Genomic DNA, 13,620 nt, shown 5'->3' on the forward strand with positions numbered 1-13,620 from the left:
GGGTGCTAAGCCTTGCATAGCCTGGGCATTTTTTCAGATCGATAAAGATGACCCAACTCGTGTTATCTGTAACATTTGTCAGCAAAAGCTAAGTAGAGGCCAAAAAATACATAGTTTGAGTACTTCATGCATGAACCGGCACATGGACATGAAGCATAAGTTGCAGTGGGAAGCTCACTGTGCTACAATGCGGCCTAGCCGGCCGGGCCAACCACCGTCTGACATATCTTGTGCATCCGCGGCCTCTTCATCCTCTGTGACTGGGGGGACAGCAGTCACACCTGTTTTGGGGCGCAGACCTGCCTGTCACCTCTTGACCCGCAACAGCCAGCATGATTGGCAGGTCATCATTTTCTTTGGAGGTGGTAACACCAGCTGGTGTTGAGCGCTGTCCGACATTGATAGCACCACCTTTGGATCAAGGCAACCTAACATGTCCACCTGCATCTTCCTCACAGACCGGCAGTTTGCCGGGGACACCCTTATCAACCCCGTCTAAACACAATAGCCAGCCCACGGTCCCTCATATGTGGACAAGTAAAAGACCATTTCCTCCTAGCCATGAGAAAGCTAAGAGGTTGAATTTCACCATCTGCAAGCTCTTGGCTACAGAAATGCTGCCTTTCCGCCTGGTGGACACAGAGGATTTTCGAGACCTTATGTCCGTCGCAGTGCCCCAGTACCAGATGCCCATTCGGCACTACTTCTCAAAGAAAGGTGTGCCTGCGCTCCACCAGCATGTCGCACACAACATCACCGCTTCTTTGAGAAACTCTGTGTGTGACAGGGTGCATTTCGCCACAGACACTTGGACGAGTAGGCATGGACAGGGGCGTTACATGTCGCTGACTGGGCACTGGGTAACTATGGTGACAGCAGGACAAGGGGCTGCTGTCCAAGTCTTGCCGTCCCCACGAGTTGTGCGTCAATCCTCTTTATCTCAAAGTTCCTCCACTGCTTCTGCCTCCTCAACCTCCTCTCGGTCCTCCACCTGCACCCAAAGCCTGTCTGGTCATGCCACAAGCTTTCTAACTGCGCAGAAGGGATCCTGCACACCTCCTTACTATGCTGGCAGTAGGGCTCAACGTCATCAGGCGGTTTTTACTTTGAAATGTCTGGGAAATGTGAGTCACACAGCTGAGGAGTTGTGGTCAGCTCTGGAGAACCAATTTCATGAATGGTTGTCTCCACTGGACCTGAAACCAGGGAAGGCCGTGTGCGACAATGCTGCAAACCTGGGTGCGGCCCTTCGCCGGGGCAATGTCACACACGTGCCTTGTATGGCTCACGTGTTGAACCTGGTTGTCCAGCAATTTTTAGCCCACTATCCCGGACTAGATGGCCTTCTGCGGAGGGCACGGTCGCGGTGTGCTCACTTCCGCCGTTCCCATCCCGCAGCTCAGCGACTTACATCTCTACAGAAGTCGTTGGGCCTGCCACTTCACCGGCTAAAATGAGATGTGCCTACCCGGTGGAATTCAACTCTGCACATGTTGCAGCGACTGTGGCAGCACCGACAAGCCCTGGTGCAATACGTTCTGATGTATAGCCTGGGCCAATGAGATCCAGAGGTGGGGCAAATCACGCTGGAGGACTGGTCTCAGATCAGGGACCTATGCACCCTTCTGCACAGTTTTGAAATGGCGACGAAGATGTTTAGTGCTGACGATGCCTTTATCAGCATGACTATTCCAGTGATTTACATGCTGGAGCACATGTTAAACAGAATTCGGAGTCAGGTGGTGGCACAAGAGGAGGTGGAGGAAGTAGAGGAGGAGGAGTTGTATGCGGAAGGGCTAACATCTGCAAGGTCCAGACGGTCGGCAGCACCAAGGCGGCAGGCATGTGAGGGTGGGGGAGATGGTTTTACCAGGGCACATGGCAGCAGCCAATCTAGTGAGGAAGGTGCAGGAGCCCAAGAAGAAGTGGAGGACGAACTGATGGAAGACTCATCAGATGAGGGAGACCTTGATCACATTTCTGTTGTGCGAGGTTGGGGGGAGAGGACAGAGGAAGGAAGCATGATTGTTACCTCGCCACCAACACAACAGGGACTTGGTGCTCCTGGATTCGCAACACACATGAGTGCCTTCTTGCTGCACTACCTGCAACATGACCCTCGAATTGTGAGAATTAGAAATAATCCTGACTACTGGGTTGCCACACTGTTAGATCCCCGGTACAAAAGTAAATTTGTAGAAATTATTCCTGCCATAGAAAGGGATGCACGCATGCAGGAGTATCAGCAGAGACTGTTGCAGAATCTTACATGTGCTTTTCCACAAAACACCAGTGGTGCACGTAGTGAATCTCACAGTTCCAACTTGCCAACCGTGGGACCGTCGAGTGTTCAGCACTCAAACCGTAACAGAACCACAGTATCTGCTGGTAACATCAATTTTGCGGAATCATTTCACCACTTTTTTAGCCCATCCTTTGCAAGGCCACAGGAGACAAGAAGTCTGACACATAGTCAACGCCTAGAGACGATGGTACAGGAGTATCTCCAAGTAAACATTGAAGCCATGACTGTGTCACTGGACCCTTGCTCTTTTTGGGCTTCCAATCTGGATAAATGGCCGGAGCTAGCCACTTATGCCTTGGAGATCTTGTCATGCCCCTCAGCCAGCGTTCTGTCTGAACGTGTGTTCAGCGCTGCTGGTGGTGTGCTGACAGATAAGCGCACGTGGCTCTCCACTGATAATGTAGACAGACTCACGTTCATAAAGATGAACAAATTATGGATCCGAAACGACTTTTCTACCCCTGTGTCATCCTGGGGAGAGTAAAAGCTTGATGATTGGTTAAAATCACCTCACCAACCGTTTTAAGCTTTCAAATTACTAATCATGTTTATCTGTATCTTGTCTGGAAAATAATTTGGGCTTTGTAGCAGTGTGCAGCACTGATTCTATTAGGCCATCTATAATAAGCTCCACCAGATTTAAAATTACTAATCATGTTTATCTGTATCTTGGCTGGAAAATAATTTGGGCTTTGTAGCAGTGTGCAGTACTGATTCTATTAGGCCATTTATACTAAGTTCCACCAGATTTAAAATTACTAATCATCTTTATCTGTACCTTGGCTGGAAAATAATTTGGGCGTTGTAGCAGTGTGCAGTACTGATTCTATTAGGCCATCTATACTAAGCTCCACCAGATTTAAAATTAATAATAATTTTTAGCTGCATCTAGCCCGGAAAATAATTTTGGGGCTCCGAGATGCGCAGGACACATAAGTGCCTTCTTCCTGCACTACCTGCAACATGACCCTCATATTGTCAGAATTCGAAGTAATCCTGACTACTGGGTTGCCACACGCTTAGATCCCCCAAACTTTTCGATCAACCTTTTAATTTTAATAAAGACCAAAAAAATGGTCATTTTTGAAATTATAAGCATTAGCAGGTTATTAGAAACTGAAATCAAACAGTTTTCAACTCAAAACTTTATTCTAGGTGATGTTACATTTTCACATAGGACCCCTTGTTCGAAAGGAGCTTCTGAACTCTCTCATCCATTGAATTTGTCAGGTTTTGGATGGTTTCTGCTTCAATTGTTTTGCATGAGGACAGAATACCCTCCCAGAGCTGTTGCTTAGATGTGAACTGCCTCCCGCCATCATAGACACTCCTTTTGATGATGCTCCAGAGGTTCTGAATGGGGTAGAGGTCAGGGGAGCATGGGGGTCACACCATAAGTTTGTCCCCTTTTATGCCCATATCAGCCAGAGATGCAGATGTTTTATGTGCAGCATGAGATGGTGCATTATCATGCATAAAAATGATCTTGATGTGGAATACACGGTTCTTCTTCTTGAACCATGGCAGGAAGTGCTGTTTGAGAAACTCCACATACATTATGGAGTTCATCTTTACCCCTTCAGTGATCCTAAAGGGGCCGACAATCTCTCTCCCCATGATTCCAGCCCAAAACATTACTCCACCTCCTCCTTGTTGGCGCTGTAGCCGTGTTTGCGTGGGGTGTCCATCAACCAGCCATCCTCCACTCCATCCATCTGGACCATCGAGCGTTGTACGGCACTCATCCGTGAACAAAACAGTTTTGAAATCAGTCTTCATGTAATGTTTGGCCCACTGGAGCCGTTTCTGCTTGTGTGAAGTGGATAGAGGAGGTCGACAGGATGGCGTATGCACAGCTGCAAACCTCTGAAGGACCCTGCATCTTGTTGTTCGGGGGACGTTGGAGGCACCAGCAGCTTCAAAAACTTGTCTGCTGCTATGACAAGGCTTTTTTGCCGCTGCTCTTTTAACCTGACGTAATTGCCTGTAGGAAAGAGTCCTCAATTTGCCCTTATCAGCACGCACACGTGTGTACTGTGAATCAGCTACATACTTCTTGATTGCCAAGACACTTCATCCTGATCATCGCACAATGTTGATTGTAGTCATGCCTTGACCTAAACACTCCACAATTTGTTGCTTCTCAGCAGCCGACACATCCTTTTTCTTTCCCATTTTGGCAGAAAATGTAGGCTGCTTAATAATGTGGGACAGCCTTCTTAAGTAGTCTTGCCTTTCATTGGACACACCTGCCAAACTAATTAGCACAGGTGTCTGCAATTGCATACAGTGATATAAAGAGCCCTGACACACATCACCATCAATGAGTTTAACTGACAAACAAATTCTTCCCTTATCACTCCTAAACACTTTTTGCATAATAATTTGGAACACAGTGTACATGTGCTTTTCCACAAAACACCAGTGGTTCACGTAGTGAATCTTACAGTTCTAACTTGCCAACCGTGGTCTGTATGGAGTTGCTCAATAAAGGGCCCAAAATTAAATTAACATAGATGGGAGAGGTCTCTATGAATAGGAATTCCTAAGTATTTGATACCCTGTGAGGGCCAGGCAAAGGGAAAGTTGGACTGGATGGAATCCTGTATGGATTTGCGGAGGGAGACATCGAGGGCCTCAGAGTTCGCTGCATTGATTTTAAAATTTGACCATGTAACAAAGTGATCTATTTCGGCCATAACAGCATGGATGGATATATGTGATTGAGTGATATATACTAGTACATCATCAGCAAATAGAGAGCACTTGTACTCGGTGCCTCCCACCTCAATCCACCTAATATTGGGGTTATGGCGAATTGATGAGAGCAGGTGCTCCGTCACTAGGATGTATAAGAGAGGGGACAGAGGACATCTCTGCCTTGTCCCATTGGTGATTGTGAAAGGTGATGAAAATGTTCTGATGCACCCCCTGGGCCTTGGGACACCCAGAGCCGGACCCTTTTTGGTGGATGCTGGTGGTTGTAGTCTCCGTGGCGGCGACCCGCTTCCGTGGCTCAGGGCGGTCAAACCAGTGGCGGAACTATTTATTTGGTTTTGATGTTTAAATGTCCGACTACGCCACCCGTGGATTGCGGTCAGAGTGAACCGCCGCTGCAGGGCAGACCGCTGAGGCTGGTGTTGTGGGTGCAGCAGAGCGTAGCATAACTCCCCACGGGAGGAGTATAGCCTCAGGGCAGTGTATGCGGAGGATGGGGGTGATGGTGCAGGGCAGCAGCAGTAACGACACGGAGTCAGTGATGCAGTCCAGGGCCTTTACTCACAGTTCTTGTTATCCAGACCACGTCTGCAGGTAACGGCTGCCCACGTCGTACTGTGCTCACCAGGTGAGGGGCTCAGACAACTCCCAGATAACTTTGGAGCGCTTCACAGGACCCCCTTTGTGTGTCCTTTGTCTGGCCTTTCTTACCAACCCTTCTGTCCGGCTGCCTCGGGCCTCCTCTTGGTAAACTTGGCGCCAGTTTCCCTGACCCTATGTGGTGCCTTCCTAGCGGGTGTAGCGAGGGGCTGCGCCACATAAAATGTCACAGCCTCCGGTTTCTAGCTGAGGGTCATTTCCTGCCTCCACTAGTTTCGGGGACCTGTCTCCCCCTTTGGCCTGACCCCTCCACGCAGGTGGATTCGGGCGTGCGGTGGCGACTCGCCCGTCCGCACCCCTGGGATCCCTTCGTTCCTCGTTCCTGGAGCCTTCTCCGCTCCTCTTCCTTCCTTCTCCCTCTTCCAGGCCTGAGCCTCTGTTACTAGGCCCACCTCCGGAGCAGAGCTCATGCAGAGCCCCTGCTCCCTGTCACTTCTGCTCAGACTTCTCTGCACTGAACTAAGATGGTGCCCACCTTTTATACTCCCTTCTCAATGCACCCAGGAACTGCTTCCTCCCTGCTCCTGCACTACAGGGTTCCCCTTCCTCAGTGTTCCCTCCCCCCACTCCAGCCAGGGACAGGGACTGTCGTGCCCATCTCAGGGGCATATTGGTCGCCCTGCCCCACGGCAATGTGGTGTAATGCATGCAGGTGTCGGGTCCTGATCCACACTCCATCCTTACCTGAGAGTGAGATATCACACCTCTGGGTGAGGTGCAATACCTCTGTAGCAACCGAGCCCTCAGGGTGCTACAGTTCCATTTATCTTCAGCCTAGGTGACGTATTGCGATACAGGGCCGTGATTTTGGCTATAAAATGGTCACCTAGACCCCTACCCCAAGCTTTTTAAGAGAATCATATATGGCGTGCCAGGAGACTCTATGGAATGCTTTCTCAGCATCCAACGAGAGTATCTAATTACAAATTTTTAACTGCATCTAGCCCAGGAAATATTTTGTGCCTAGTAGCAGTGTCTGCTAGTCAGCGGATTATCCCGGCTGTTAAGCAAGCTACACCACCTGTAGTTTGGACACTTAATTTTTTCAAAGAAAATGCTTCGGGACCACAGGATACTCAGTGAAGAGCATCAGGAGGCACCCCAAGGCATAGGGGCTGGGACTGGCAGTAGGATGCCTTGCGGTGGACAGTCGAGCTCGATCCTTATAAAAGCTTTTTAACTGCAGCAAATTTAGTGGACGCTACTGGAGCTGGAATTACGCGGCTGCTGGCATGAGACTTGCCCTCCAATAGATCCTTGTAAATGGATTTAAAGTGTATTCATTCAAATTAGAGAGACAATTTAAATTAAAAAGCTTAGAGCTGCCTCCACCACAAGGGGGCTCGCTCGACCCACCAGCGGACAGGCACCAGTATTGGAAGAGGGGGGCTGGCCGTCAGGGTTCAATGCGGCTCTGGCACAAACCCGGCGACACGGAGGTGGCACGGGCAGGAGCGGACTGGCCGTGTCGGCTTCTCACTTTTTGGATTTTAGAAGGGCATGACATGCCTATATCTGTGTCTCCCCCTCCTTTTACTCCTCCACCTCTTTTCTTTTCGCATGACTATATGTAATTGTCACTTTTCCATGTGTTAGTTGTGTCTTCTGAGCAGTTTGTCAGCTTTTGGACACCTTTGAAGGTGTTTTCTATGTGTTTTTGTTTGCCTGCCATTGGTTTTAACGGTGTTCGAAGGTGTTCGACGAACAGTTCGGCGAACACACGGGTGTTCGACGAACCGAACCGAACTCGAACACTACGGGGGTGGCTCAACACTAGTCCAAAGGGATCTGATTATCAATAACTCAAGAGTAATTCAAAATGTGCAAAGTGAACAACACATTTATAAATCGTTGCAATCATCCTGCAGAACCTTATGGTGGCTCCAGCTAAATAATATACTTTCATGCCCCCTGCATACAGTATCAGCCCTCTGCATAGCCCCCTGCATACAGTATGGGCCACACATAACCCTAAATATACAGTATGGGTCACACATAGCCCCCTATATACAGTATAAGCCACACATAGCCCCCTATACAGTATGAGCCCACACATAGCCCCTCTCTATACAGTATGAGCCTCAACATAGCCCCTATATACAGTATGGGCCACACATAGCCCCCTATATATAGTATAAGCCACACATAGCCCCCTATACAGTATGAGCCCTCACATAGCCCCTCTCTATACAGTATGAGCCTCAACATAGCCCCTATATACAGTATGGGCCACACATAGTCCCCTATATACAGTATGGACCACATATAGCACCCTATATACAGTATGGGCCACACATAGCTCTCTATATACTTCATGAGCCATACATACCTTTCTATACAGCATGAGCCCCCACATAGCCTCCCATATAGAATATGATCCCTCACATAGAATTTTATATACAGTATGATCCCAATATATGCTCCTATATACAGTTTGAGCCTCCACATAGCTTCTTATATATAGCATGAACCCCCACATAACCTCCTATATACAGTATGAGCCCTCAAATAGCATTATATATGCAGCATGAGACCCACATAGCCTCTATATATAGTGTAAGCACCCACATATCCTTCCATATACAGCATGAGCCCAACATAGCTTCCTACATACAATAATATCCTCACATCACCTCCTATATACAGCATGAGCCCCACATAGCCTCCTATATACAGCATGAGCCCCACATACTCTGTTATATATAGTTTGAGCCTCCACATATCCATATAGATACAGCATGAGCCCCAAAAGCCTCCTGTATACAGTATTAGCCACTACATAGCCTCCCATATTTATTGTAAGTCTCCACATAACCTCTTATATTCACTGTGAGCCCCCACAAAGTCTCCTTTATACAGTGTGAGCCCCCACATACCCTTTCATATACAGCATGAGCCCCACATCACCTCCTATATACAGCATGAGCCCCATAGCCTCATATATACAGCATGAGACCCATATAGGCTATATATACATGAGCCCCACATAGCCTGTTATACACAGTATGAGTCCCACCAGGGGCATGGCCCATACATTTGATCAACATGGGTGGATGGAAGGTGGGGGGGGTCCAAATTTTGCTCCGGGGCACATCTGACTCTAATAACAGGCACTGAGTCCCCCATAGCCTCCTACGGCAGCACGAGCCCCATACAGCCTCTTATATACATCATGAGTCCCACATAGCCTTAAATATACAGTTTGAGATGCACATCGCCTCCTATACACCGCATGAGCCCCATATAGCCTCCTGTATACAGCATGAGCCATACATAGCCTCTTATATACAGCATGAGCCTTACATATATTCTCTATATACAGCATGATCCTGACATAGCCTCTTATATACAGTATGATCCACCACATAGCCTCCTATATGCAGTATGAGCCCAACATAGCCTCTCTAAATACAGGATGAACCCCAAAGCCTCTTACATATAGAATGAGCCCAAAATAGCCTCTTACATTCAGTATGAGCCACTGCATAAATTCCTATATACAGTGTGAGCCCAACATAGCCTCCAATATACAGCATGAACCCCACATAGCCTCCTATATACAGTGGGGGTACCACCTAGCCTCCTATATACATTGTAAGTCCCCACATAGCCTCCTTTATACACTGTGAGGCCCCACAAAGCCTCCTTTATACTGTGTGAGCCCCCATATAGCCTCATATATACAGCATGAGACCCATATAGGCTATTATATACAGCATGAGCCCCAGATAGCCTCTTATACACAGTATGAGTTTCACCAGGGGCATGGCCCATACATTTCATCATGAAGCATGGGTGGCTGTTCTAAATTTTGTCCAAATTTTGCACCCGGGCCCATCGGACTCTAACAGGCACTGAGTCCCACATAGCCTCCTATATGCAGCCCCATATAGCCTCCTATGTACAGTTGAAACCAGAAGTTTACATACACTATATAAAGAGACACATATGCATGTTTTTCTCAATATAAAACATGAAATCACAATAAACCTTTCCTGTTTTAGGTCAATTAGGATTACCATCATTTTTAATATTTGGCAAAAGCCAGAATAATAATAGGAATGTTTTAAGGCATTTTTATTACTTACTACACAGTTAAAAATTTACATACACTAAGATTACTATGCCTTAAAACAATTCTCGACCGCCCATATGATGGTGTCATGTGTTTGGAAGCTTCTGATTTTTTGGCAACATCTGAGTTAATTAGAGACACACCTGTGGATGTATTTTAATAAACACCTGAAACACACTGCTTCTTTGTGTAGCATCATGGGAAAGTCTAAAGAAATCAGCCAAGAAGCTGGTCTCTGAAGTTGTTTGCAGGTATGGAGTCCCAGAAGTTATCGAAAATGATCAAGGACCAGCCTATTCCTCATGCGCATATCAAGAAATACTTACCATGATCGGATCAACAGTGGCATACTGTAGCGTCGGCGTCCCTGCCTCCTGCTAGGCAGGGACGCTGTTCCCCTCACCTCTCCACTCTGTGCCCGGCGTCCTCCTCCCGCTCTGCTGGCAGCGCGCGCTGCTTCCCGGCCACTGTGCTTAGGGCGCGCGCGCGCTCCCCTCTCTTAAAGGGGCCGTGCGCGCCGTCCTAAGGAGTCCCCGGCCAATGGCCGGAGGACCTCACCATATATAAGGCACCTCCTCCAAAATGGAGGTGCCCGAGCAATGTTGTTGCAAAGCCTTCACTCTGCTTCAGCCCTCAGGTCCCGTTACCAGTTACCTGCCAGTCACCTGTCAGATTCCTGCTTGATACCTGCCTGATATCCGTTTACCTGCTTGCAAGCCTGCGGTCCGACGGTCTGACTTCCGACACCTGTCAGTCTGTCTATGGACCAGCCTGCCCGCTCACCTGGGAGCGCTCATCTGCTACCTGCCTGTTAGCCTACCTGGAGGCTCCGCCGTCACTTGCCGTGACCACCTTCTTGTCCAGAGACTCTTGCCTGCTCACCTGGGAGCACTCACCTGCTACCTGCCTGCTAGCCTACTAGAGATGAGCGTTGTTCTACTCGAACTGTTCGCCAATCTCAAATTCGAGCTGTTTTGGGCGGTGTTCGAGCCGTTCGGCGAACACGAACAATTTGAGAAAAATTCGGCTGTTCGAGGTTATGTTCGATAACTGTTCGTGCACCAAAATCATAACTGGATTTTTTCTCAGCAATGATGAAAATTAATGTTAATACGCAGTTTGAGTGTACAGCGGGGTGGGGGGAGGGGCAGGGGATGGATCTCTGCAGGAACAATGAATATCTCCATTTTTTTTTCTCTTTCCCGCATTTGCAGTGGGGAGGTGCAATCTGTCAGCCTATCAGCAGCGCACACACGGAGCGAAGTGCTTTTTTTCACACAAGCAAGGGCATGTGTCATTGGCAGTGTATGTCACATGTCCTTGCCCTATAAGACCAAGCCATTTTCCCCGTCGCCACCATTTTCTCACTGCTGCAGCTGCGTGTTAGACGGCACCGCTGTTGCTGTGTGCGCTATACCTTGTTAATTTCAAGCCAATTTTCGCACAAATCTACAGATAGCTTGGGAGTAGGGAATAGTTGTGATTGCAGTCCTTTTAAGGACTAGGTTACAGCATTTCCTACGACTTTTATCAGGCAGGTCTGTGCTCTTAAATAGATAGATTGTGGGAGTAAAGACTAATTGTAATTGGAGTCCTTTTCAGGACTAGGTTACATCAGTTCCTATCAGTTTTTGCCAGGCAGGTCTGTGCCAGTGCTGTGCAAGTTTTTTTCACAGCATTTGGCTGAATCTAGCAAAGCTAATCCTTTTTGGCCTATTGCAGAGTGTGTTAGTCAGTGGAGTAGCCTATCTGTGTTGCAAGATATACCACCTGTGTATAGAATACCAATTTTTTTACTGCACCTAGTGAAGTAAAATCTTTTGGGCATAGCATCATTCTATTAGTCCATCTATACTGACCTCCATCAGGTTGCAAATTGAATACAATTTTTTTCTGCATCTAGCTCTGAAAAAATATTGGGCTTCTAGCTGTGTGTGGGACTTGTTCTATTAATCCATCTATACAGACCTCCATCAGGTTGCAAACTGAATATATTTTTTCTGCATCTACCTCTGAAAAAATATTGGGCTTCTAGCTGTGTGTGGGACTTGTTCTATTAATCCATCTATACAGACCTCCATCAGGTTGCAAAATGAATATATTTTTTTCTGCATCTAGCTCTGAAAAAATATTGGGCTTCTAGCTGTGTGTGTGACTTGTTCTATTAATCCATCTATACAGACCTCCATCAGGTTGCAAACTGAATATATTTTTTTCTGCATCAAGCTCTGAAAAAATATTGGGCTTCTAGATGTGTGTGGGACTTGTTCTATTAATCCATCTATACAGACCTTCGTCAGGTTGCAAACTGAATATATTTTTTTCTGCATCTAGCTCTGAAAAAATATTGGGCTTCTAGCTGTGTGTGGGACTTGTTCTATTAATCCATCTATACAGACCTCCATCAGGTTGCAAACTGAATATATTTTTTTCTGCATCTACCTCTGAAAAAATATTGGGCTTCTAGCTGTGTGTGGGACTTGTTGTATTAGTCCATCTATACTGACCTCCATCAGGTTGCAAACTGAATATATTTTTTTCTGCATCTACCTCTGAAAAAATATTGGGCTTCTAGCTGTGTGTGGGACTTGTTCTATTAATCCATCTATACAGACCTCCATCAGGTTGCAAACTGAATATATTTTTTTCTGCATCTACCTCTGAAAAAATATTGGGCTTCTAGCTGTGTGTGGGACTTGTTCTATTAATCCATCTATACAGACCTCCATCAGGTTGCAAACTGAATATATTTTTTTTCTGCATCTACCTCTGAAAAAATATTGGGCTTCTAGCTGTGTGTGGGACTTGTATTAGTCCATCTATACTGACCTCCATCAGGTTGCAAACTGAATATATTTTTTTATGCATCTACCTCTGAAAAAATATTGGGCTTCTAGCTGTGTGTGGGACTTGTTCTATTAATCCATCTATACAGACCTCCATCAGGTTGCAAACTGAATATATTTTTTTCTGCATCTAGCTCTGAAAAAATATTGGGCTTCTAGCTGTGTGTGGGACTTGTTGTATTAGTCCATCTATACTGACCTCCATCAGGTTGCAAATTGAATATCATTTTTTTCTTTATCTAGCTCTGAAAAAATATTGGGCTTCTAGCTGTGTGTGGGACTTGTTCTATTAATCCATCTATACAGACCTCCATCAGGTTGCAAACTGAATATATTTTTTTCTGCATCTACCTCTGAAAAAATATTGGGCTTCTAGCTGTGTGTGGGACTTGTTCTATTAATCCATCTATACAGACCTCCATCAGGTTGCAAACTGAATATATTTTTTTCTGCATCTAGCTCTGAAAAAATATTGGGCTTCTAGCTGTGTGTGGGACTTGTTGTATTAGTCCATCTATACTGACCTCCATCAGGTTGCAAACTGAATATATTTTTTTCTGCATCTACCTCTGAAAAAATATTGGGCTTCTAGCTGTGTGTGGGACTTGTTCTATTAATCCATCTATACAGACCTCCATCAGGTTGCAAACTGAATATATTTTTTTCTGCATCTACCTCTGAAAAAATATTGGGCTTCTAGCTGTGTGTGGGACTTGTTCTATTAATCCATCTATACAGACCTCCATCAGGTTGCAAACTGAATATATTTTTTTTCTGCATCTACCTCTGAAAAAATATTGGGCTTCTAGCTGTGCGTGGGACTTGTTGTATTAGTCCATCTATACTGACCTCCATCAGGTTGCAAACTGAATATATTTTTTTCTGCATCTACCTCTGAAAAAATATTGGGCTTCTAGCTGTGTGTGGGACTTGTTCTATTAATCCATCTATACAGACCTCCATCAGGTTGCAAACTGAATATATTTTTTTCTGCATCTAGCTCTGAAAAAATATTG

This window comes from Phyllobates terribilis, unplaced genomic scaffold, assembly GCF_046119375.1.
Source record: "Phyllobates terribilis strain yellow unplaced genomic scaffold, ASM4611937v1 Scaffold_2__4_contigs__length_985480577, whole genome shotgun sequence".
Classification (NCBI taxonomy): Eukaryota; Metazoa; Chordata; class Amphibia; order Anura; family Dendrobatidae; genus Phyllobates; species Phyllobates terribilis.